This window comes from Anticarsia gemmatalis, chromosome Z, assembly GCF_050436995.1.
Source record: "Anticarsia gemmatalis isolate Benzon Research Colony breed Stoneville strain chromosome Z, ilAntGemm2 primary, whole genome shotgun sequence".
Lineage (NCBI taxonomy): Eukaryota > Metazoa > Arthropoda > Insecta > Lepidoptera > Erebidae > Anticarsia > Anticarsia gemmatalis.
The window spans coordinates 6,303,150-6,327,793 of NC_134776.1; the positions used below are offsets into that span (position 1 = coordinate 6,303,150).

Consider the following 24,644-nt stretch of genomic DNA (forward strand, 5'->3'; position numbering starts at 1 on the left):
GTATTCTAAATTTTAAGCTTCTAAGTCTGCTAGAAGTACCTTAGACTTTTGATGATCGGTGAGTCAGTGAGTCAGTGAATCAGTGAGTGACAAAATTCAAAATTTTAACAAGTTGTCATTGTTAAACTACTGGTTCAAATTGACTGAAATTTTAAATATACCGTGTTTATACAATGACTGATTAGTTGCTGAAAATCCAGGCTTCTTGTTTTATCCACTACGAAATTATAGGGGTGTCAAAAATAGCCCGAATGGCTTCGAGAAAAGGATGTTACGGCCGTGCCGCTTTTTTTTTGCTCGACTTGCGGGGGCACTTCCGTGCCCCCAGATTGGGTCTACCAATTTCTCTTCGTATTCTCTAAATACTAGCAATAGGGTAGTTGACTATCGGTCAAATCAGCTACTCTTTATGAAATGTCAAAAACAAATTTTAGTATAGAAATACGACGTAGTGACGTCACTATGTCATATTTTCGTTGGTATCAAATGAGTGTCTAATAAAATGTTTCAGTCTGTATTAATTAGAATTTCAATATTATTTACGAAAAAAGCTACATAGTCTGAGCATTTTAGATAAACCTTTTACAAGAACGAGTTTGATAATTTTTCGTTTACCCAGTCAACCACCCAATTTGTTAGATATATGCTCGCCCAAGGTTTTTTTTACGGAGACAGAGGTGTGTTCTAAACACTTTTCAGTGCACCCTCGCGTACAGCAAATTACAAAATGTATAGCTTTTTAAAAGTATTTCATAATGAGTATTCTCAATATTTAGGAGACATTTTTTATAAGATCGTCTCATATATAATTCGTGTAATTTGAATTAAACAAAAACGTTATATTACAAGCGTTTGATTCAAACAACAAATAACCAGTTAAACCAATGTTATACCGGACTTGAATCAGAAACTTGTAAGCAATAACGCTGACGGACATAAGTCGGTTTGCGCTCTACGAAGCACGAACTCCAACATTGAGTAACGATACAAACTTGTTAACAACTAAACAATTGCAGTTTTACAAATCCTTTCAATGTTACGTTTTTCTCAAAGAGTTAATAGAAACTGCTTTTGCTGTCGGATTAATGGTCGCAACTGATCACCATATTGTAAACTGGTTTAAACTGTATTGAAAATAACACTTTTGTTAAAAACTAGAGGACTTTCGCAACTTTGTCTTTGTACAGTTATTTTTTTCTCGTTGATTCCATTCCAGGTAGTTTTAATTCCCATACAGTCACAACATGATAAATTAAAAAATAAAACATTGTAGTGTAGCTATAGAATTAGGTCAACTAATTGACATTTATTACAGTGAAAGTTATAGTTAATGAATTTACCACAGGCATTAAGTAATAATTTTATTGATGCTGGAAATAATAGTGAAGAGAGTAAAGATATAATACATCAACGTTAAAACAACAGACTTGTTTTATTCCTTTTTTATCCGTTTTCATGGGACGAAACGGCGAAGGAGGCCATAAAACAAAGACCGAATGTAGGCTCTTTGTGAGATGGTGAATCAAATTTTAAAATCAAAAGATTCCTTCTGGCTATAAGTAACGAGTAAGATCTGTAAAAATAACTGAAAGATAGAAAAATATAAGCCTATTAAGAATATTTAGGATTTGAGTTGAAATGTAAACTATTGTAATGTAACTAATTATGGATGCGAAAGTTTGGTTACTCGATCATACCAAAACTACGGATTTTGATGTAATTTGGTACGCAGATAGCCCATACACTGAATTAGGACTTTTTATGGCAAAATGTATGGATATCAATGAGGCAAGGGAAGTTTGTAAGGATCGTACCAAATAGTTATCTGTGGTCTCTGCCTAAAAAGTAAAAAGGCGTGAAGGTGTATGATTTTTTTATCATGTGGACGAACTCGCGGGCACAATTAAGCGATTCACATGATTATAAACTCTGTATAGTAGATAACTAAGTAACACCATAGACAAAAATAGCACCAACTTATTTACTTTAAAGCTGTTGTCTCTGCGGTAACGATTCGCTCATGCTCAGCAGTTCCACGTTTGCTGGACTCACTACGTGCTTGTATAGACTACCGGAGTTTTCATTCGTATTCCACCTAAATATTATACAAACGAGATATCTAGAACGTTTATTAAAATTAAAAATGATATTCTCTGTACTAAATGGGAAACGTGTGAAGAATACTTAAGTTGAGAAGGCTAACAGTTTTTGAACGTGAGTTTTTAAGTTCAAGTACGTTTTTTCATTTAGTAGTAAAATGTTCGAACCCAAGGCTACAACAATGACTTATTGAAGTTATGTGTGTGTTAGAAATAATTATCACTTGCTCCAACGGTGAAGGAAGACATCGAGATGAAATCTTGCATGCCTAAAAGTTTTAAAACATTTCTTCAGGGCATGCAAAGTCCCCAACCCGCACTCGGACAACGTGGTAGCCTAAACCTCACTCGTACGGGATGAGAAGCATGATAATGGGACATTCATGGGGTTAAAAAATAAGAAAAGAGAAAATAAGAAAATTTATGTCATTTTTTCGTAATCTTCTCTCATCTCATCTTCTTCTCACTCCACGTGCTTAAATTTAGAAAAACTGTCATCTAAAAATGTTTAGCCGTTCAGACATAAAAGTCCGATAAACAAAACTTTTCGTACTTTCGCAAATAATACGCTAGTTCTGGCAGCATTTACTATATTTTGAACGAATATACTATATTCTACAAAATGAAACCAATGAATGCTTGAACAATTTTTCATTGAATTTGCCTTTCAATACTTTTTGAAATATGGCCAAATTAAAATTTCCCTTTACAACGGGGGATTTTACAAATTTAATATTTTGTAAATCATTTCGGTATTTTCAAATAAAATGTGAATTGATATATATTTATGTGACGGAAGTTTTTACAAATTAATATGAAATCTGCGTTGTCGAGTCTGCGTACCATCAAGAGATAAATCTATATTTTATTCTCTAAAGACGGGAAGGAGTCCCTTAAGAATTATACACCCTTATTTAACTAATTTGGTAGAAGATACAATGGTTATCTAGCACCAAAATTAATCACATTTTTTTTTCAATAAAAAACAAGAAACGTGCAGGACTCTTCAGACCAAAGTAGTATGCGGATAGGTATTAGGCATAAATACTCATTTAACGAATATTTTTAAAATATATTATTTATGAAACTTCAGTGTAGAGCGTGCAGCCTTTCAATCTGAACTTTTCAGCAATGCATTTTCAGTCAGTCAACGTCAGCAGCGCTCTAAGCAGAGACGTAGACAAATGCAGTTTTAAAAATCTCCTGCAAATTACACACGTGAAAGATTTTGCAATTCATCAATGTACGTGTTCCACTGTATACCTACTTAACAAACTTCACTGGTTTGTTCGCTTTATGAGTATACGAAAGCTGTTCTGTATTGTTTCAGTCGACCATGAATCGATTGCGAGCTCGAATTCACTCATAAGTTAACCAAAAGCCAATCGAAAAATCTGGAAACTAAACTAGGGTTTTACGATTTGACAAGAGTATCTATAAAGTTTTAGAATACATAAGTTGTCCTTTGTTCAAAGCTGGTGTGTCAAAAATATTAGATTGAACGTCTTTTAGCTATAATAACGTTGTACTTTATTGTCTATCGCTCCTTTTATCCCGAAATTACGGGTTTCCGCCCAGGACTTGTTATCTTCGCTGTCTGACATATTTCATCAAAATCTGTTCGTTCAGCCCTGTGAGTGACAAACAATCGGAGTTGCTTTTGCTTTGCTTCGGTATAAATAAGAGGTGGTTGTCATAAGTTGTGTTACGGACTGCGTTGTAGGGTAGGTGAATCTTGTTTAAAATTCAAATCAATAAAGCAACGATATCCCACTAAAATCTGATTTTCCAACTCTCGATAACCAGCAAGTTATCAACTAATATTGTAAAAATATCTGATCGGCGACTCTAACACGTGCTGTAGAAACAAATATCAAACTCTCCGTAATGAATAGTACTGACTGTAGAAAATTGCACCGGTGCGTGCACGTACACGGCACGCGCACGCATCAGCGCCATCAACAATGCACTACTGAAATGATTGTACAAGGTTCATGAATAAACGGATACGGTAAAACCCTGTCACTTTACGTGCGACTGGATTCAAATGAAAGTCTGCCATGTAACTTTTATTACTGAAACTATTCCAGACTTTATTGGAAACTGAATGTTTTCTCATGCAGTCATGCAAAACATTTATTCGTCGACCAACAGTCGCAACTAAAATGAAGCTTTTGAAGTGAACTCACGGTTAATAGAGCGATAGTCTACTTCTAACCTTTTAAACAGTTTATTGTTTGAAAAAGAACGGGAATATGAATTGTTAAGTGATATTTGACTTTATGATGATATTATATGGCTAAGAAAGAAAATGGCAGAGGTACGAGTAAGTTCACGATTGAAATACACAATTTCTGTTCTTGAATATAATGCGTTCCTGTTTATCTATTTCGTTTTCATGTCCAATGTAATTAAGAGAGCTAGGAATACCAGCAGATGATTGCTTTACATCTGGCTCAGTATAACATATATTATAATGTAAAATTCCGTGTTTTATAGTATGTAGTAGTAGTAGCTTGAATTTTTGTGTCTTATTAAAAATCCTGGAAAACTGCATCACACTATCCCCGGTTTAGTTAATTATATAACTCAAACATCTAATCTGACCTAGTTAGTAATATGCCTTTATAAATTTCACTCCGTGAATAGACTGTAAAGCTCAAAAAATTTTAATACTTCGACTTCAAACGATGTTAAGATGTTTCCGTAAAAATGTAACAAAATGCAAAACCTCCTTTGAAGTTGCTTATGCTAATATTTTTACTTACACATATTTTCTTAAATTTCTTCTTGTTGTTTTTTTTTCCTTGAATTTTTTTTACTGCGTATCACACCTTTTTGTGAGATGTGTAAGCATGTGGTTATCGGTATCAGTTGTTCAAGCTTTGACCATTTAATGATACTAATAATAATAATCTTTATTAAAAGATACATTTTTAGAAAAAAATAGGCAATATTTATTTGGAAATTCATTAAGAGAGCTCGAAGTTATGTCTCATAAATAAAAAAAATAATCAGACGATCAAAAATTGGGGCTATTTAATAAACTCGTTTAAACATGGTAGCTCTACCAAAAAATCCTCTGTCTGAAGCCACCTGAATCATCTGCAATAGATGGACACAGGCCAATGATGATGATGATATCAAGGGCAAATATGTATGACGCTGGTTTACGTTTGCGTAGACAAAGATAATGGCGTAATCCCTTGACGTCGTTCCCGTGTAGTCTCATTTCCCTGTGAATGAAAGACAGCTGACCCTATCCCATTATACACCAAAGGACCAAAGTATAAGCAGTCCTTGAGTTCAATCATCAAGTTAATAATTTCATATTGCGTTTACATTTACGCTCCATTACTAATGTTTAATTGATTTAATTGAGCCGAACTGAGATGAATTAATCCCCCAGTTTGTATAAACTTTAAAAGTAAATAATACAAAAGTAAGCAGTAAATATACAATTTTGAGTTATTACAACATTTGACTTACGACTTAATTAATTTGGGATTACAGTGAAAGCTTGCGATCGTCGATGATGATTTCCAAAATGCGAGTAAAGTAGGTACATTAGTTAGCTGATACAACCGACATTGTTCTTGTTGACTTTTTGTTCATAATATTAACTTATGCCCTTCCCCGAGATATAATTTATCACTCTGCCAATTTGTTCAGCCGTTTTGTCATGTAATAAGATCAAACTAAAACATTCACATTTCAATGGTTTGTTCTCATATTATTACATTCGCAAAATATTATACTCGCAAAATATTATATTCCCGAATTATTATATTCTCAAAATATTAGAAGTACAATCAAACACAGTTATAAATAAAAATGAATTTATTTAAATCAAAATCTCTGTATTCTAATACCTAGGCACCATGGAGACACATTCGAACGTAATACAATATTAAAATAAAAATTAATTGCAGTGTCATACAGCCTTGCAAAATTATTTGCATTTATCATTAATTAAATATAATTTGTTGTCAAGCACGACGATTAGTATATAATTTTATGGGAGCTTATTCAACGCCGACAGCATGGTTAAGCATTCTATAGATTGAATTTTGTTAGATAAACAGTCTGTGATAATGCAATTAATTTTTTTATCATTTTCAATGTATTTTAAAGATCTTTTTTATCAGGGCAGTGGAAAGCACTTTTTAGCAATTTTTTATTTTGAATTTGAGCTTCTACTTTTAATGCTACTAAAAAAAAAAAAAAAAAAATTGTCCCATACGATAGACTGTCTTACCCCTGGTTACTGATTTAGCGGAAGTTTAGCTATTCAATAGCGTTTAAACTTCTATAAAAAAACCGCTATTGAATAGATAAACTAGCGTTAAATGTACTCAGAAACCGGGGGTTAGTTATTAGGAGTAATTATTGTTGATTTATTATGAGATAAAGTGCAAGTTACAATTAAGTAAAATAAGCATGGAATCTAGATGACTACGGTAGAGGTTTCTGCCCAGCAGTGGGTTACCAATACCGACAAATTCTTTTTAATAAAGTTATTATATTATAGTAAGTTCAGTAACTTGTTGCGCGAACTTCGCTTATCTCACCGAGAGTATGAGTGCAACCGTTTATCAGTTTATCAGTACATTTAGTACTTAGTGACGAAATGTAAAAAAAACTTCCATTCGAAAACGATACTGCGCTAATATAATATTCTTAAAAAAAAATATGCTACATGTTTCACGTTTTATTATCAAAAAAGTATTACAAATATTATAATATTAAACAGGTAGATATTATAATTATATAACTATAAATTAAAAATATAAAAAACCCTCAATTTCAAACAATTTCTTTTATTTCATATTTTTTATAGATTGGCTAGTTAGGTTAAGCTGTTCTAATGTTCTCACCACCAACTTCCTCATCATACGAAGCTATTTGAGACCCCATCCGAGTAAATTTTCTCTCCTCCCCTCACTTTCACCCCCTACAACTTTTTATACAACAACCGATTTCATCAAACATGTCTAAGAACACTCGCACACAAGTAACCTTACAAAAAAAAAACTAAATTGAAATCACTGCATCCGACAGACAGGCACACACACACAGACATGTCAAACTTATAACACCCCTTTTTTTGCGTCGGGGGTTAAAAAGGACTGCCTCTGTTGCGCGGTCGGTAGTGTCTGACCGCTGATTATGATGTCTCGGGTTTGATTCTATTCGGGCAAAGTACTATTGGTACCGTAAATCAAATCACACTATATATACACACCCACATAATTCACACTAGAATATTTTCTAGCTCGGTGTTCGATAACGTGACAGATAAATGGCAATAAACTGTCCCCTTATTTGGACTAGGATTTTAATTGCGCAACGTGACTGTTTTATTTACTTCTATATACACTTTCTTCTATAATAGGTTCGTGATATTATGTACATATCTATACTAATATTATAAAGCTGAGGAGTTTGTTTGCTTGAACGTGCCAATCTCAGGAACTACTGGTCCGATTTGAAAAATATTTCAGTGTAAGATAGCCCATTTATCTACATCATCACGCTTCGACCAATAGGAGCAGAGTACCAGTAAAAATTTGACAAAAACGTGGAAAATTATGACCCTCTTTTGTGACGCAAGCGAAGTTGCGCGAGTCAGTTAGTAGATTATAAGGTTATAACTGAGGGTTACAACTTGTAGCACCACGTTTCTCAGCAATGCCCGTCTCTTGCATTATAAATATGAATCTAACTTTCTACAAACTTATTTTTCTCATTGTGCGACAGTCTTTTAAGAAACCTTTTCTCGTAAATTTGTATTCCTGCTGTGCCCACTTTATATGTAATCTAGATTAAGAGTGGAATTAGGTCAACTATGTAACAGATAAGGGGATGACACGAGAAAGCACTAACTGTATCAGAATAGTAGGAAAATATAGTGAAAACTAATAAAAATACCAAAATAAAGCTTGGTATTCAATTCTAGAAGATCTTCAGTAAAATAAGTTTTCTATTCTATCGTATGGTTAGTGGTCAACCTGGTGTCAAAGTTGTTCAAGCCGTCCGAAAGGCCTTTGACGTGGCTTAACGACTGTTATCTTAATTGACAATCGACAACAACCGGGACCAACTTTTTACGTCACGCATCTATAGAATGACGGCGCCACGGTTGCTTAACCCACAGATCGTTTACCGAACGGTGAGCACAACTGGCTATGAGCGCCTCCAGGAGATAAAAGAAGTACCGATTATTCTGTTTAATTATGTCCTAAACATAGAACAGTACCACTCACTTAAACCCCTAAGCCTTAACGCTCTAGTACTTTAGTACTTATTATTCTGTGGCTCTAGGCGTATTAAAGCGAGTTGATATTCGTTACCAAACAAATATCTTTGAATATTGTGTAATAATATTCAAAGTTAAAAATGAATCCATTTAGAGTAATTATACAAAACACTTAGATTTGGTTTAACCAATGCTCGATATGTATGAGACAGCTTATCCGATAAAAATTTGAAGGGTACTGTTGTTGTTCATCAAATTGCTGTATATTTATCTAATAGATAAGTAATCTGGCACTTATTTCTAAACTGTGAAACTGGCTTTTCACTTATAACAGTCAAATTAAGCAAATTTACCTGCAATTTGCCTCTACAAAATATCAAAATAATTTAGAAGAATGTCTGTTTCGTGCATTGACCATAATATTGAGTTAAATGTCACTTAACTTTTTACTAAATACTTAAAATAACATTTAACAAAACAAAAACTCTGCGAGTCCCATTAGGGGACACTCGGGTTTGAACCGAGGACCTCTCGATCTGTACATCGAGTGCTCTACCACTGAGCTATATCCCCTGTGTAAGGCTGATTGAAACAGCGGCTCAGTTCTATCTAGATGGAATACAGTAACTTTTATCAGAAACACACCTTACGAGTTTTCACTGCCTGTGTCTACTTTTAAAAAACCTTCTGTGTTGTCCTATGACAATGGCATACCTGTACTTAATTTATATTTATTTTCTTCTGAATTTATTACATTTTCTCGTGTGGTGGGTTCGAATTCTTCCCGGGACAAATATTTGTGTGAAGACCACGAGTATGTGTATGTTCTAAGCCTGGATGTAAATGTATCTAAAAAGTATATACTTTTTTTAAGTCAACCACTTTATAATACTCTTGTGTCGCTGGGACTTTAGCAAATATACAAACAACGGGTACATAGTACGACTAGACTGGAAACAACAATTTGTGGATTGCAAAAATAATAGTTCCGTGTGGGAATCGAACCTACTATCTCACGACGCAATGGTATTGGCGTGGCGACCTTTAGCACTGCGCCACGCGGGCAGTTAATTTAGAAGAATATAAGTATGTTTACTGTTCCTGTAAATAATGTACCTATGCCATCAAAAACATTCTGTAAAAATCCCAAGTCTCGCCGTAAAAAGTTGTGAGATCTATATAATACCAAGTCGATTAATCTATTTATTAATCTCTACCTAAAGGACCTTCTGTCTTAATTTATTACGTATGTTATTATCATGCCAATTTAAAAAAAAAAACGTTTTAAACAAAATAGACCGACCTGGCCATCGCATGATTTGATTATTAGTTTGTATCACACTACACAGCACGACGAGAAGTTAATGCTTCTGAAATGTTAATGGCGAATATGTGTTTTCTTGCGATGACTTTCTATGTAAAATGGTAATATTTGCCTCTACAAAATATCAAAATAGTTTAGAAGAATGCCTGTTTCATGCATTGACCATAATATTGTGTTAAAAGTCACTTAACTTTTTTACTAAACACTCAAAACAACATTTAACAAAAAAAAAACTCTGCGAGTCCCATTAGGGGACACCCGGGTTTGAACCGGGGACCTCTCGATCTGCAGTCGAATGCTCTACCACTGAGCTATATCCCCTGTGAAAGGACATTTGAAACAGCGGTTCAGTTCACCCCAAACAGAATATGTAGTAGCTTTTGTTAGAACGGCAACGTATGGAAGGTTACATTGACTGCACCTACTTTTTAAAAGCTTTCAGTAGTGCGTAGGACGCCCTACCTGTACTTATATTACATTTATTTTCTTCTGAATTTCTCTCGGGACAAATATTTTTGTGGTGAATACGAGTATCTATTCTGAGCCTAGTTGTTAATATGTCTAAATCTTGTATAAAAAAGTAAATAAGTATGTTTATTTTTTAAAAGAGACAAAGTCCCCGCTTTGAAATTCTCTTGTGTCGCAGGGATTTATTCAAACATACAAACAATGGACACAAAGTACAACCAGACTGGAAACAACTGTTTGTTTATCGCACAAATAACTGTTCCGTGTGGGAATCGAACCCTCGACCTCTCGATGCAATGGTATCGGCGAAGCAACCTTAATCAATGCGCCACGTAGGCAGACCATTTAGAAGTATGTTTATGAGTTATTTTGTTACTATAGTACAAGTTCGGTTTAGTTTGGGATCTAACGACCGTGTGTGAGTTGTCCAATGATATTTACTTATTCTATAATATTGGTTTAGATGACTTTCAATGTAGGTATTCTTAAAGGAATATGGTAAAATTTGAATCGTGATACAAATTTTCAAGTTTTCAAAATTTTACAAGATAGTATTAAAAAAGGATATTTAATTAGTAGGTAGTCATATTTATTAGCTGAGAATATCATTTAAGTACTTATTGAGAAAAATCTCTATTATTTTCGTATTTCATGAAGAGTACGGCACTTACCCCACCCACCTCAAATACTACGTTAGGTTTCGGTACATGGTGGGTGTTTTCATATTTAATTTGAAGTTGGTTTCTCAGAAACTGAATTATAAGATTATAAATTATTCATACTTAACTATTATCATATGTATGTATGTATGTGTCATTTTAATGGACAATAAATGAAATTTTATAATAAAAATTGATGGGGTATTTTAACCAACTCTATGAAATGTTCGTGTAGAAAATAAGGTTGAATATTGAATGCAGCATAGAGTCTAGCTGACTAGATCCTGCCTGTTGCCTCACTTCATTTATATTTAGGTATTACAACTTTAGAATGTTAGGTTAGTAAATAAATTGACGACGGCCAGTATCCGTTGTAATGAACAATCTTACGTAAATGTTTTGGGTTTCTTATTTTTGAATAGTCAAATATTTAATGGTATATTAATTTTATTTACGGATATTTTAATATTATTTTAAAGGCTTTCAGATGGTCGCTTTAACACGGTTTTTTTACCGATGTCTTTGTTTGTTTAAAGATTGTGAAAAATAAATAATAATAATCGAAACGGATGGAAATCTGAATCTCTTCTACTTAGAAAATAGTATTCTCTGCAGAAGGCAAATGCGATAATAAAGTAAAATGAACAAATAGCCTGTAGTCTACTAATATTTTGAGAAGTTTGTGAAGTTGACTATGTGATGGTTATTCTTTAACGACAAATACAATGAATTGTTTCTGATAAAATTTAGGCACACAGGTAGTTTATGACCTGGACTAAATATCTTCGTGTTGTCCTGGTTATCTTTCCACTCGAGGTCTGATATTATTTTCATAAAAAGCCAGCAGAGCAATCACCATTCACAACCGTGCTCTGTACAAAATACGCACATACGAATACAGGAGTGGTGTGATGTTACTACAATTAATTCATGACGTATCACACACTGTCCGGTTCACTTACTGAAATTACTTCTGCTTCGTGAATAAAGTATAAGGTTTGTCCAAGAATTATGATATTATTTGTGTGCATGGTTATTTTTATCCCCAGCTTTTAAATAACTACAAAACTATTAAAAATTAGTCTGATTTCGTCAACGAGAACTTCATCATTTTGAAAGGTTTATTAAAATTCATTAGAGGTGGTGGAACTAATCATATACTTATGCCTTGAACGTGTTACACAATCGGAAAAGCGCAATAAGAATTTTAGAATTTTCTTTCAAACTATCGGTTTGAGGAACAGTACCTCGATTCTGTACCACTATCGACTACCGACAACCGGCTAGCTATCGAAATTTTGACATTTGGGATGTTCTGCCAAGAAAGTTTACTATGACGCCCGTCAGAGGCGCTGATCAGATTTTCATACAGAATTTCTCGATGACAGGTCGGTTGTCGGTAGTCGACAGTAATAGAGACTTGAGCTACAGTTCATAGCTTTGTTCACTCGTTTAATTATTTTTACACAAACAACCGTTTAAAGTATACAATAATGAATAAGCTCATCCCTTAAACTATTACAGGTAAAATAATACAAATATCTACTTATCCGTTTAACTCATAAAAATCCATCTAGATATAATTATTATCTTGGCGGTAGAGTGTCTAAAAATACAGCGGGATCGTTATCTCGCTATCTCGTTTTGATTACAACTCGTTAAATAACAAAAGGTAATGTTTTCGCAAACAGCGGTAGGTATTGTGAGCTTTATTTGTCACAAAAGGTGTGTGTTATCAGCCCCATTGTGATCGCGGGTCAGGCGTTTCGCGTAGAATAAATAGAATGTGTAGTGTTTTAAAATATACGCTGTAGAGCCAAGAGGCATGTAAGTGAAATTTTAAATGCTTTGCGTTTGGCTTCCCACATTTATTCGTATTATTCTGGTTATAGTTAGTCTTTAGTAGCCAGTAGTTTGGTAATTCATGAAAATCGATCTTACTAGAGGGCAGATGAAATTAAATAAGTATTGTTGACCACCAGAGTAGTAAAAGCCACTGGTAGTCAATGCCGACTACTACCCTTGTGGTAAATTCGAAAGACGAAAAAAGTACATTTGAAAACAAATGAATATAGAGAACAAATGACTTTTCTATTTCCATAAATATTGGACATTTCTGAAAAGTGTGTAGTTAGTTAAGTGGAATAGTGACCATTTTGTTCCAACTGATACATTTTAAACTTAAAAGAGTTTAATATCATTTCATGCAAAAACTATCTAGATTTTTATTAAATTTTCGCTCAGATCGTTCATAACTAGGATTTTGTTTTTTTTTTTACCGTTAGAAATCTTTTCCAAGAAATTACTAGCAAGAGGCTAATAAGAAATACTGTTATCTTAACCCTTTAAAGATTTGCATCAACAACAGCAGCAGCAACGCTGACCAAGTTTAATTAACCTGTTTGTCTAAGACGAGGTTGCAAGTTGCAGTTAGACAGGGCAGGGTTAAAGCTTTTGATCAGGCCGGCACTTTGTTAACTTTGTGCCTTGCAGGTTCTACGACGTCCATCGCAACCTGCTGCAGACAGTTTCATTAACTCAACGTATAAATGGAACACTCATCATCGTTGAAACTGCGCCGTTTCTTTGTTGTTTTAAGGAACGTGTAAGAAGTCTTTGTTATTCATAAACGACTAGATTTCGTATGAAACACTCAACAGTCCTTTAGCTCTTTACAGACTTGTCGAAAGCTTTTTGTTAGCATAGTGTATTAAACATTCAGAAGAGTCCTTTTAAAGAGGCTAGGTGTAAACGTGACTGTTATTAAAAGGTACCTATCATTGATATTAGTATACTTTACGATCATTTATGTGTACCAATAGACCATTGTTTGGTTGTCGAGTTCATTTGACACACAGTTGAAATTCAACCATAATTCATTCTCTCATAACGCGATGAACCATCTTGAAATACAGCCAGAAACAAAAGACACTGAACCCATTCAAACTTTTCAAATAACAATATTGTACTAACGTAATTTTGCTAGCCAAGCTTCTTATTTCTTAGGTAATTTAAATGTCTAACTGAATCCAAGGAGTTTTGAAAGTGTGTCTTATTTGATAACTGTACCTTAGAGAGGTGTTCCGTATCGCAGATCAAACAAACCATTTACCATAACCCGCGTTATATCGTGTTCAATCTTGTAAATTATTATGCATCAATAAACTTTGATGCCAAAGAATAAAAGTCTCGTGAAACGTTCACTTCGAAATAAACCGATAATGAATATCCGTACCTTTTTATTTTAACGGCAATATTTTTTAGGTACAATACTTACGATGTTGTAAAAAATGCGCGTAACATTTGAATAAATATCTCGAATCGAAATAAGGTAATAATTTGCTAAAAAACAATAGTAGCACGATTCTCTACAGCCGGTACTGTCAAGTACCTAAAGTTTGACATTTAAAATGTACTGCCAAAATAGTTCCTACGACGACTGTTATAGGCACTAATTTTCTTACAAAATTTCTCGATGACTAGCCGGTTGTTGGTAGTCGATAGTGGTAGAGAATCGAGCTGCTGGTTCAGGCTCAAAGCATTTTAAATTTTCGGTAGTAGGCCACACGTCATAACACAACGTCCCTCTAACCAAAATTTAAATCTGGTTAAAGACGCATTTACATTTTTTTACTACTTATTCAAGAAACCAGAGGTAAAGTAAGAAGATAACAAGATTTCCTTCTGTCTTATCCTGCAGCGTAAGATACGAAGAATCCTAATTCAATATGAGTGCTATAATTACTTCTCATTATTCTGCTGCGGCTCTTTGAACAAGACAAGATAATTAAGAAATGTGCCGGTGGCTACATTTTAAATCATTTCTTCGCCACGACGTTAACAAAAGTATCTACTTCTGAGTTTTTCTGCAAACCGCAATTAGTCTGCCACCTGTTATTTTTGGCTGCCCTTTTAATTATTACCAGTGGTTTAAGTTAAATAGTCAATGGACCGAATGCTGTGTAAGGTATTAGTTTTTCAAATTACGTAATATTTTGTTGAATAAAATGTGCAACGTAGCTGGAACTTATGACAACGCAACGAGCATTCAAATTCTGTATTTCGAAAAGTTTTTGGGTTCGATATTCTCCAACACGGCTTAGTTAAATCCTCATACAAGTGATAATGTAAACATCAATGTATGTATATGACACAATATTTCACTGCATGCATTATTAATAAATTGTATATAAATATGCAATTTGTTGTTTCCAGACATCAATGAATTTATCCTCTGTGTACCCAGGGTGTAGGAATATTATTATGAAAATGAAGATGTATTTTTACGCAACAGTAATTATTTTCTGTGGAACATTCTTATCAAGCATAAAATTTAAAGCCTGGAGAGTGTATTTTCGTTGTGTCATTTAAAATTAATTGAAATTTTGTCGATGGTGGAGCAGGCAACGACATCAGCAAGCAATATTTCCATTATGTCGTGTAGGCATTCTGCTTCTGTTGCAATTTGTATGCAATTAATTTTCGGAAATGCAGAATTTTACTTTATAATTTCTTTATGTCTTTTAGTTCTACAGAAGTATTTTTCAATGTTCATTGCACAATTAAACCATCAACATGACGTGTTTTACGTATTTACGGCCAGTTAGTCTCATTTATCACTCTTTTTCCAGCCTCATATTAGGTGACACCATCCATGCAGGTCAAATATAAACTAAACTCAAATTATACACAATTAATTCATACACTTATTTTTTCTAAACCATTATTGAAGGGCATAGCCCTTTTCTTGGAGGAGACAACAGAACCTGAACCTGAACAGTGGGACAGTAATTGGTTTAATTTATTTATGTTTATTCTGAGAGAAAAGTTCGTCAAACTTTCAGTGATGGAGTACTCGTGGCATTAAGATACTACAATTTCCAATGGTGAAAAATAGAAACATTGGATAGTGTATAATATTTATAGTTATGAAGGTGAAGGGTTTCTTGTCAGTGACAGTTGGTTTCATCGACCGAGCTTATTTATTGAGTAGCGTCACGTTTGCAAGCACTAATGAATTTTCCCTCGGTACCTAGTTAAATTTGTCTCTTAGTAGGTTATTGCGTACACTTGAGTAATTTCAATTATAAGATTAAATACAAAGTTCACATCACTGCTAAGGTCTTCCTTGCGATCTTTGGAATGATTGTTAGCAAATAAATAAAAAATCGGTTTTCACCATAAACGGAATGATTCATGAGGAAGGTCTAGGTGTAGAAATTGAGAAGCCTTTCTATAAATTGTCGGTAAAAAAAGTTAATGATGTCGAAAAAAATATGCGCTGTAATAGGACTTCATATTCAGACAAATTAACTGCTGTGCCTGGTATTTTCATTGAAATATGGTGAAGACCAAACAGCCGCTTTAGTTTCTGTTAATGGTTGCTTTAGTTGGCAAGAAGGAAACATACGATAGAGTTTTACTACCACAACCGAACCACAAGCTAATGCTATTTTTGACATAAAACGAACTCTTATACTTACTGTTTAACGCGTTCATGAATGAGATAGTAAAAACATTATGCCACGTTGCTACCTGCTTCGGTTGGTAATAATATATGTATAATATATTATTCTACTGACCGTTGTTTCATCGTCTTATGAAAGAATAAAGCAGTCATATCTGTCACATTCTCGCATAGCACGGAAATTAAAGGGAATCATGAGACGTCCATAGTCAGTTCTGCTCACTGGTCAGTGGTAAATTATCTGTGAGTTAAGCAACGTCTAGCACGGACGTTCTATAGATTGCGCAGTTGTTTGGTAGTATTTGAGCTTAGCGTCTCCGTGCTTGGGCGCAAGCATAAAAAGTCCGTCTCGATAGGTATTAATTAAGATAGCCTAGAACATTGTTTAACAGTCGTTAAACTATGTTCTAGGCTAATGTGGATGAACTACTTTGACAGTAAAGTTAGCCACTAACCTTCCAAAAAATAATAAATCATAAGGCTTGGCTTGAGCTGGTAGATTGGTGACCACTTATAAACCTTTGTGCCATGGACATCTTTCATACCTCTAAATACAAGGTACTTTAAACTATGGTTTCATACAAGAAATTCAGGTTAAGTTATTAATATCTAGCACGTGGTAATGAAATATTCATTATATTTGTGATACGTTGTAGTTATGTTCATGAATAATATAACATGTAAATAGGATATACATATTGATTGGTTTTAGAGCTTCCTCGTGGCACTAAATTATTAACTGGAAGATTGATTGTAAACAGCCAAGATAGTGTGGACATGAGAAGTTTCTGACAACCTCACGTATACTTAGAATAACAACATAGATTTATGTAATTTTAAGTAACTGTAGACTTACGAGTCTTAAAATAAATTTCGATTGAACTAAAACTTAAAATTATTTTGAACTGGTCTCTGTTTTTGGGCAAACTCAGTTAATAACTAACTATGTTAACCATTCACTAAAACCTTATATAATTAAGTACAGCAGGCACATTTGGGACAGATACCTAGCTTATCAGTACCTATACTTAGTTATGAAAGGTATCCTTCATTACTAACAAAAAATAAAACCTTTTAGGCATTCTAAAAGATTGTCTGTCGTTAAACAATATTAAATAGATCGTAAACACTAAAACGTAATGAAGATAATAAATCTGGGTCCTAGTAAAACGCCTGATAAAAAATATTTAGCAATAATACGTCAAGTAAATTGCCACAATCCACATAACGGGGGCTTTGGGTTCATCCGGTGGAAAAATATTAGAATGGAAAAAGGTTCCTGAGTCACCCACACTAAAATTATATTATCTTCAATAGATTCTCAAAGGGCACAATAAGGATTTTATTCTCACCTGAATCAGATTTGACAGCGGTCGTAAAAGTAGGAACTTTTAGAAATATTTTACACCTATTACTTAAAGAGTAGGAACTCTTTAAGTAATAGGTGTAAAATATTTCTAAGTATTTTATTTCTCACGTCGTTAATGGTTCATTCTTTTACTCGGCTAATGTTAACTTGTTGGTTAAACATTTTGACTTGGCTTTTGACAGCTTGATTATCACATATTATTGGTCAATAATTCGATTCCCGAACAATATATTTTTGTGACCAAAATACAGAGGCAATAGAAATTATTGACCTTCGCGGAACATTTCCACTGTCTAACTGCTTTCGAGGTAGGTACAGCCTGGTGACAGACAGACAGCGATGTCTTGGTAATAGGGCTCGGTTCATAAGTTTTTACCCTACGGGTACGTAAACCACAAAAGTAGCCAATTTGTGCTAATGTATAAAAGGCCCAAAAGAGCATCTTATTGAAGTGATCGATGTTTGTCAGTGGAACTAGCCAAGATCAAGCATTTCATAGCGCGTGGAAAAATTGCAAGGAAAAGTTTTAAAGTGAACAAGTTTCGAAGTACTTTATAAGTTAATACGTCTTAATTATGTGTTGCCACTTTCCACGGATAATAACAGCTTTGAGTGACGGGCTCCATTATTTTCCTACTCACACCAGCACTTTGTAGATTATCGTAGCAGGTAGTGAAATTGTATAAAGGGTTACAAATAATTATACGGTCTATTTTGTATGCTGTAGGACTAAGCGTGCTTTTTGCCACTAGCTTTGATCGCGACTTTGTCCGCATGGCATTTTTCTAAGTAATATGAATCTGATTCTATGCTTATTCAATTTATATACAGTCTATGAAAATCTCGTTAATTCATCAAAATTTATTTTGATTTTTTGGCGTGAATTGGTAACACACACTTAAACAAACTAGCGCATTTATAATAGGTAAAATACGTAATACTTAGCAGTTTTTATAAGATGGTTATCTTGTCCTTTTTATGGAATATTATTGACCTGTTTTCACCTATCGCAGATGATTAGTTAAGGTGGCGTGAGGTAGAAATATAACAGTACATAATTAAAATTAAGCTCTTACACTGCTTAGAAATAATACCTTTAATAAGAAAAGTGTATTAATTATTCAGTTATAGTACAATGGAGACTTTCTCCAATCTGACTCAGAAGTATCCCGTACCTTCGAAATCGTTCCTTTTAGCCCAAAATTAGATTATCTTTTAGCGTAACCTGTTCCAATTAACTATAGTACTTATTTTAACAAAACGGTAAGATTTTTAATATTCCGAGGTTATTTAACTGTTTGTTATAAAATTACTACTTACTAGGGAATGTATCTTAACCGCGAGATACCAAGTTCACATTTCATATAATTTTCAGAAAATCCTATGATAAATGACATATAAAACCTGATTAGTTTTTATAGTAGACAGTTTTTTGTCTGTTTTACTCATAAGCAACTGTGTTGCAGCAACTTTGTTCTACAAAATTAATAGAAAGTGGCAAGACGCTATAACTAATCAGAGCTTTTGTGTAAGATCTTTATCTCTTTTTAGTGAGATTGCTATAGTTTAGACTTTTCTAAATAGGACTTCATATCGATGCAGACATATCATTTGATGTTTTGAATATTTTCTTCTAAACCTGTCTTAGAGTAACTCCTTACAGAGATAAGATCTCAATATCAAACGAATAGCATACTGTTTTCTTAAATTATTAATGAAGAAAAAATAAGTAGGTCAGGTAGTATTATGGCTCAAAGTACGAACATTCCTTTGTAAAACACGGATGTGGTACCTTGTTACTCCGCCCTTAGAATTTTAATTATACCACTTAATACTACCGTATCCATTTCACCTTGATAATAGGTAATTATTTTCGCAAGAAATTTTCCCTTTAGCGTTTTCTTTTTGCCGTTATTGGTGTTAAAGCTTATTTAAAGTGATAGGATCTTATTATTCGTTATTGTATGTTTAGTTTTTGCTAGTTTTGAATGCTTTATGCAGACCTACATCTATAAAGGAACCAGCTTTTAATTGCGACTGTGTCTTTTATGTGTTCGAATCAGATGAATAAATAAGAAAATTGTGTGGTCCGAAACTGACTTTGATACCTAATCATCAAATCCTTAGTTATAACAGAAATGATACCGTAATTAACAGTTATTTACCAACCAACTGTGAAATATCTACATCACAAAGATAGTGGATAAGGTTCTGGCTCTAGTTTTAATTATTAGGTGCAACTAACCTAACTCGACCCAACGATATTTCTTGCAAGAAATTCTGAAAGTACATAACTTAACCGATCATTCGATGGGTGGTCTTTACTCGAGATTAACCTATTTGCGATCGCTCGGACGCCTTTAATAATTAATTTGTACGTACACCACCTACCCACATTATCGACACACCCCGGGAATTAAAGGCGTAAGTGGAATACACTTACTTTATAAGATCCATAGAACTGTTTATCCAAGTTTTATCTTTCTATTTCTCTGATTTTGTGTTAAATACCAAGTAGGTAGTTTATAAAAATATTAAAAGTTTAGGCATACTAGGTTTATTTTATACTGTTTTATATTATTTAATTTATATTCTTTTTTTCGTGCGTATATTACTTAATCGACTTCCTTAATTGATAAAATATTGTTTTTTGGGGAGGGACGCCACAAATCGTTTGTTATATTTGTAAAACCGTAATTTCATGTTAGAATTTAAAGAAAATAATTGACCGTTTGTATGTAAATACTTGTCCTTTTCAAAACTGCAATAAAAACCTTAATCTGCAATATTATAATTTGCAATAACGAGTCTTAAATTACGAACTTACGCGCTTATATGATAAGTATATTAATCGAATGAGGGGGCGATATTTTAATCGAGGATATAGTATACCAGAGGTGCCTCGTGCTACCCCGAGCAAATTCGTTTTATTTTTAGACCATCGCAGCGGTTTAAATGCATTAGTTATATGTATTTGCCATTTAAAAGCTATAGCTTTAATTAATGAGGTTTCGTTAAGTGATTTACATGTCACCACCGAGGTTTAATTATAGACGGTGAGATTTTGTTTACAGTACTGCAATTCTCTACCACTATCGACAAAGGAAAACCGGCCAGCTATCGAAAAAAAATTTGTGACGATCGGTTCAACGCCTCTACCGGGGGTCATAGAAACTATTTTTGCAATACATCTTAAATTAATATCAAACTCATGATACACGAAAGTACAGACTGTAACAGTACAGAATCGCGCTACAGGTTCTGTGATAATTTGCCCTTCATTTGACGTAAGTTTTGAGCGAAAATTTTGTTAATAGACAAGTCATATAGAACAATGATGGCCACTGCTTATGAATAAGTGCCTTATAACAAAACGTTACAGCAATTTATGAGTACTGTCAGAATTTTATCCGCTGCGCTCTGTGTATCCAGAAGTGGTGAAACTGGGCCTTATAGTTTGTCGCCTTCCTTTGTATTGATAGCTATGATACAGACAATGCCTACCATAGCTTTTATTGAAAATCAAAACTTGGAACCTACATACATACATAAAATCACGTCTTCGTCCCATAGGAGTAGGCAGAGATCAGGAACGCCATAACGCCACTTGGTACTATCCTTACCAACTTCCTTTGCTTGATTCACATTATTAATTCATATCTATACGTCCTGTCGCGGAGCTAAACTTTAAACGTACACTGAAAATAAATATTTCTGTCAATAAAATATTGATGTTCACGTACCAGATATAGATAACATCGAGTATTTGAGGCCACACCAGTCGCTTACGTGTTCCGTGTACGACATTTATTAAATAAATTTCACTATTTTACATAAACGTTTTGTGGTGCATGTTGCAACTTGCATGTAAGGTTGACGTGACTGCGTTTCAGTTATTAGATTAAGTACACGGTGCAATCGTTCGGTGAGCTATTCGCCTTATCCAGACGTATATGATTGTTGTTCTTGTGTGGTACAGAGCTATTAAGATTGTTTGATTGATATACACCGACTATTATACCCGTAAAAGAAAATAGCAGACTTGTGACTTGTAATGAAAGCTTATAGGTTTTAATAAGAAATTGCCTAAGCCTGAGTAAGCCGTGAGTTTCTTGCTGTTTCTCTCCAAACGTTAAACAAATAATATAGTATATAAATACTATATACTAAGTATTATATTCTATTTCGAATTTAATTGTATTGTCTAGCGGTAGTATAAGACTGTTACTCACGAGGTTAAAGGGTTCACGGGTTAGAGTCCCGGGTTGGGCAAAGTTCTTTTGCGTTTTTCTAATTTGTATTGGATAATTCTGAATAGTAATTCGAAACTCGGTAACATGCCCGGTATATGGCAAAACGCTCGCCTTCTATTACAGAAGACTGAGATTTAAATGGCGAAAATACAAGGGGGTAAAGTGCTACCTATTAGTACCAGAAAAGTACAATATGAAAGGAATGTAAGATGACTTACGCCTTACTCTTACTGAGAGCGTAATGCTTTTTAAGTACAGGAAAAAACTGCACTTTTAGTGCGAAAAGGTGTGAGATGAAAGCAACGGTGTACTTCTTAGATTTCTTGAGCCTCGCTTGCAATCTTGACGTGTAAAATAATTATGTTTGAAACTGTGCAGTTACTTTACGGAATATGGGATTAAAGGCTTATAATTTAAATTTAAATTTTCTTCGAAGAACTTAAGGCTACAAGGAAAAAAACAGAGCAAATCGCTTTAGTAAATACCAGGTATTTGCTAAGTATCTTTAAGCTATATAAATCCCTATTCTACTAAAATAATCCATACAAAGAAAAGCTTCTTGTTTCCTTGGAAGTAGGTAGAGCAAAAACACCTTTAACAATATCTCTGCGACGTACTAAAGTTTGGAATTAAGTTTCTGCCTAAACCATACGTTACTTGAAAGTAATTTGAAATAAATTACCAAGTAATAAAGAAACACGAACACCTATAGTATCGATCGTGTAAAACCCCGGAGATCTCTAAGCGCCGGGATTTAGTCTTAATTAAAGTATAAACTTCAGATTTATTGGACTTTACCAAGTTATACGAGACATAATCATTTGTGCCGTGTATTTTTGTTATGAGAAAACATTTGCTAAGAATTCACAAAGTTTCACATTCTAATAACGAGTGAGTTGATATGCGTAATGCTCAGAGAATGACTTTCGTGGAAGTTTGTGTAACTGTCATCAGATTAAAATGTATAATAATAAAAGTTTGGGAAGGAAATGTCTTTCAAATTAAGATGTAGGCTTGTACAGTCTTCGTCTTTTAGCTGAGCTACGTTCTACGTTATTGCATTAGAAACGCTTTCTACATAGTACGGTGAACTTAGGTACTCCCCATTCAATCCCAGGGAGCAGCTTTACTCATATTTATCAGATATAAATTGAACAAAAATAGAAATCAATATATTTCCAGTCAATTCTTACTGGCCTATGCTGGGACGAAGCGAATGCACTCTTTCTTAATAATATAATGATGGCGTCTTGCGATCAAATTAAATAGAATTTCCAGGATTTTTCAGCTCAATGAATTTGATGAAGTGAGAAAATTGCTTGCACTCTCAATATCATGAAGAAAATATTGCTTATTTTTATCGTAGTTCAAGCAAGTGAACTAAACTAAAAATATTTTTTTTCGGTTTTCTTACTAACAACAATCTAAAAAACGCTTAAAAAATTTACCTTTTATAAATGAGTTCCAAATATAATAAGGTTTTCACGACACACAAAAGTCTTGTACCTACATCTCTTTCTTGGCTAAAAACAAGTCGTACATACATAAAACTTGGATACTACGAAAGTAACAAGAAGTTTTCAAACATATGACGTCATCTTTCCCCACATCTCATCTTCTCCGAACTAAACTTATTATGGTATACTTTATAACCGCTTCGCCACGACCTCAATTAATTTTAAATTTTATTACAAGCTGCCGAGGATTGAATTTAGTATGTTGTCATGAAGGCACTTTGCACACTGTATCATGCTTCATTATTAATCAGCTGTTTTGATCTCACTAGTTTGTGGCCGCGAGATTGTCGTACTCTATAGTTCAGAAGCTATTCATATTTGAGTTTAGCCGTAAAGAATATTAAGAGACCTTTAGCGTGGCCGTGGGTTTAATATATGAGCTGAGTAGAGGATCAATATAATAGGGCAGTTTTCATTGTCCTTTTTCATGCAAAAGTTATCTTTTAAAATTCCATTATAAAATTCTGTAGTGATTTGTAACTAAAAGCCATTAGATAATGTCTCTCTCTACTTTAAGGATATTATTTAATAAACTATTTAAGAATCGCATTGATGGTTAAACAAGCTCCGACGTTAGTGTCTTTTGCTGCGGTCAGTTTAATCGTTAGCACTGTAATTTAAGTCAATGGCAGACATGTGAAAAGTCTATCCCATTTGTCTTTAATTAAGGGAGCTCTCGTTAAGCACATCCAGGTTTTAAAAGTTGTGCGCACAGTTAGGCACTGGCCACTCAAAGGATATAAAAGAAAAAAAAAACACATGAATACGCGCGTTATATCCGAAACGAAATGTTACCAAATCTGAACTACTATTGATGAACAGCGAACATTTAAAAAACTCAATAGGTAAAATTTGGTGGACCCGGGAACAAACCCGATACCGCAAAGTAGTCATGTGCAGTAATATACACTGGAAAGAGGCATTTCCCCCAAACAATGTTGTTATTTAAACGTAAATAACGAAAGCAAATGCTTTAACTTATTAACCTAATTAAAAACTCACAAAAAGGCAATCGTACATTTGCCGGCTAAAAGGTTTTCAACATTTAAATGAGTACATTTCCGACATAACGCGATCAGTCATTCAAACGCGAGTTGTACGGGAACAGTGAATATTTTGCGTAGCTGCTTGACTTTGAAAACACACATTCAGTATGTTCCGCTACGTGAGTTTGCGACCCGGGTGACAAACGGTCGACGCGGGATGATACGAACTCGTAAATAAAAAAC

The 24,644-nt window shown here is 34.0% G+C and overlaps 1 protein-coding gene and 2 non-coding genes across 3 annotated transcripts in view; 1 reads left to right on the forward strand and 2 right to left on the reverse strand.

Annotated features, from left to right (window-relative positions):
* Positions 1-24,644, forward strand: part of LOC142986483 (otoferlin-like) — a 151,863-nt gene that overhangs the window by 6,353 nt on the left and 120,866 nt on the right. The window lies entirely within an intron of this gene.
* Positions 8,859-8,931, reverse strand: TRNAV-UAC (transfer RNA valine (anticodon UAC)). The gene has a single exon. It is a non-coding gene; the product is annotated as a tRNA-Val (tRNA).
* TRNAC-GCA (transfer RNA cysteine (anticodon GCA)) lies at positions 9,932-10,003 on the reverse strand. The gene has a single exon. It is a non-coding gene; the product is annotated as a tRNA-Cys (tRNA).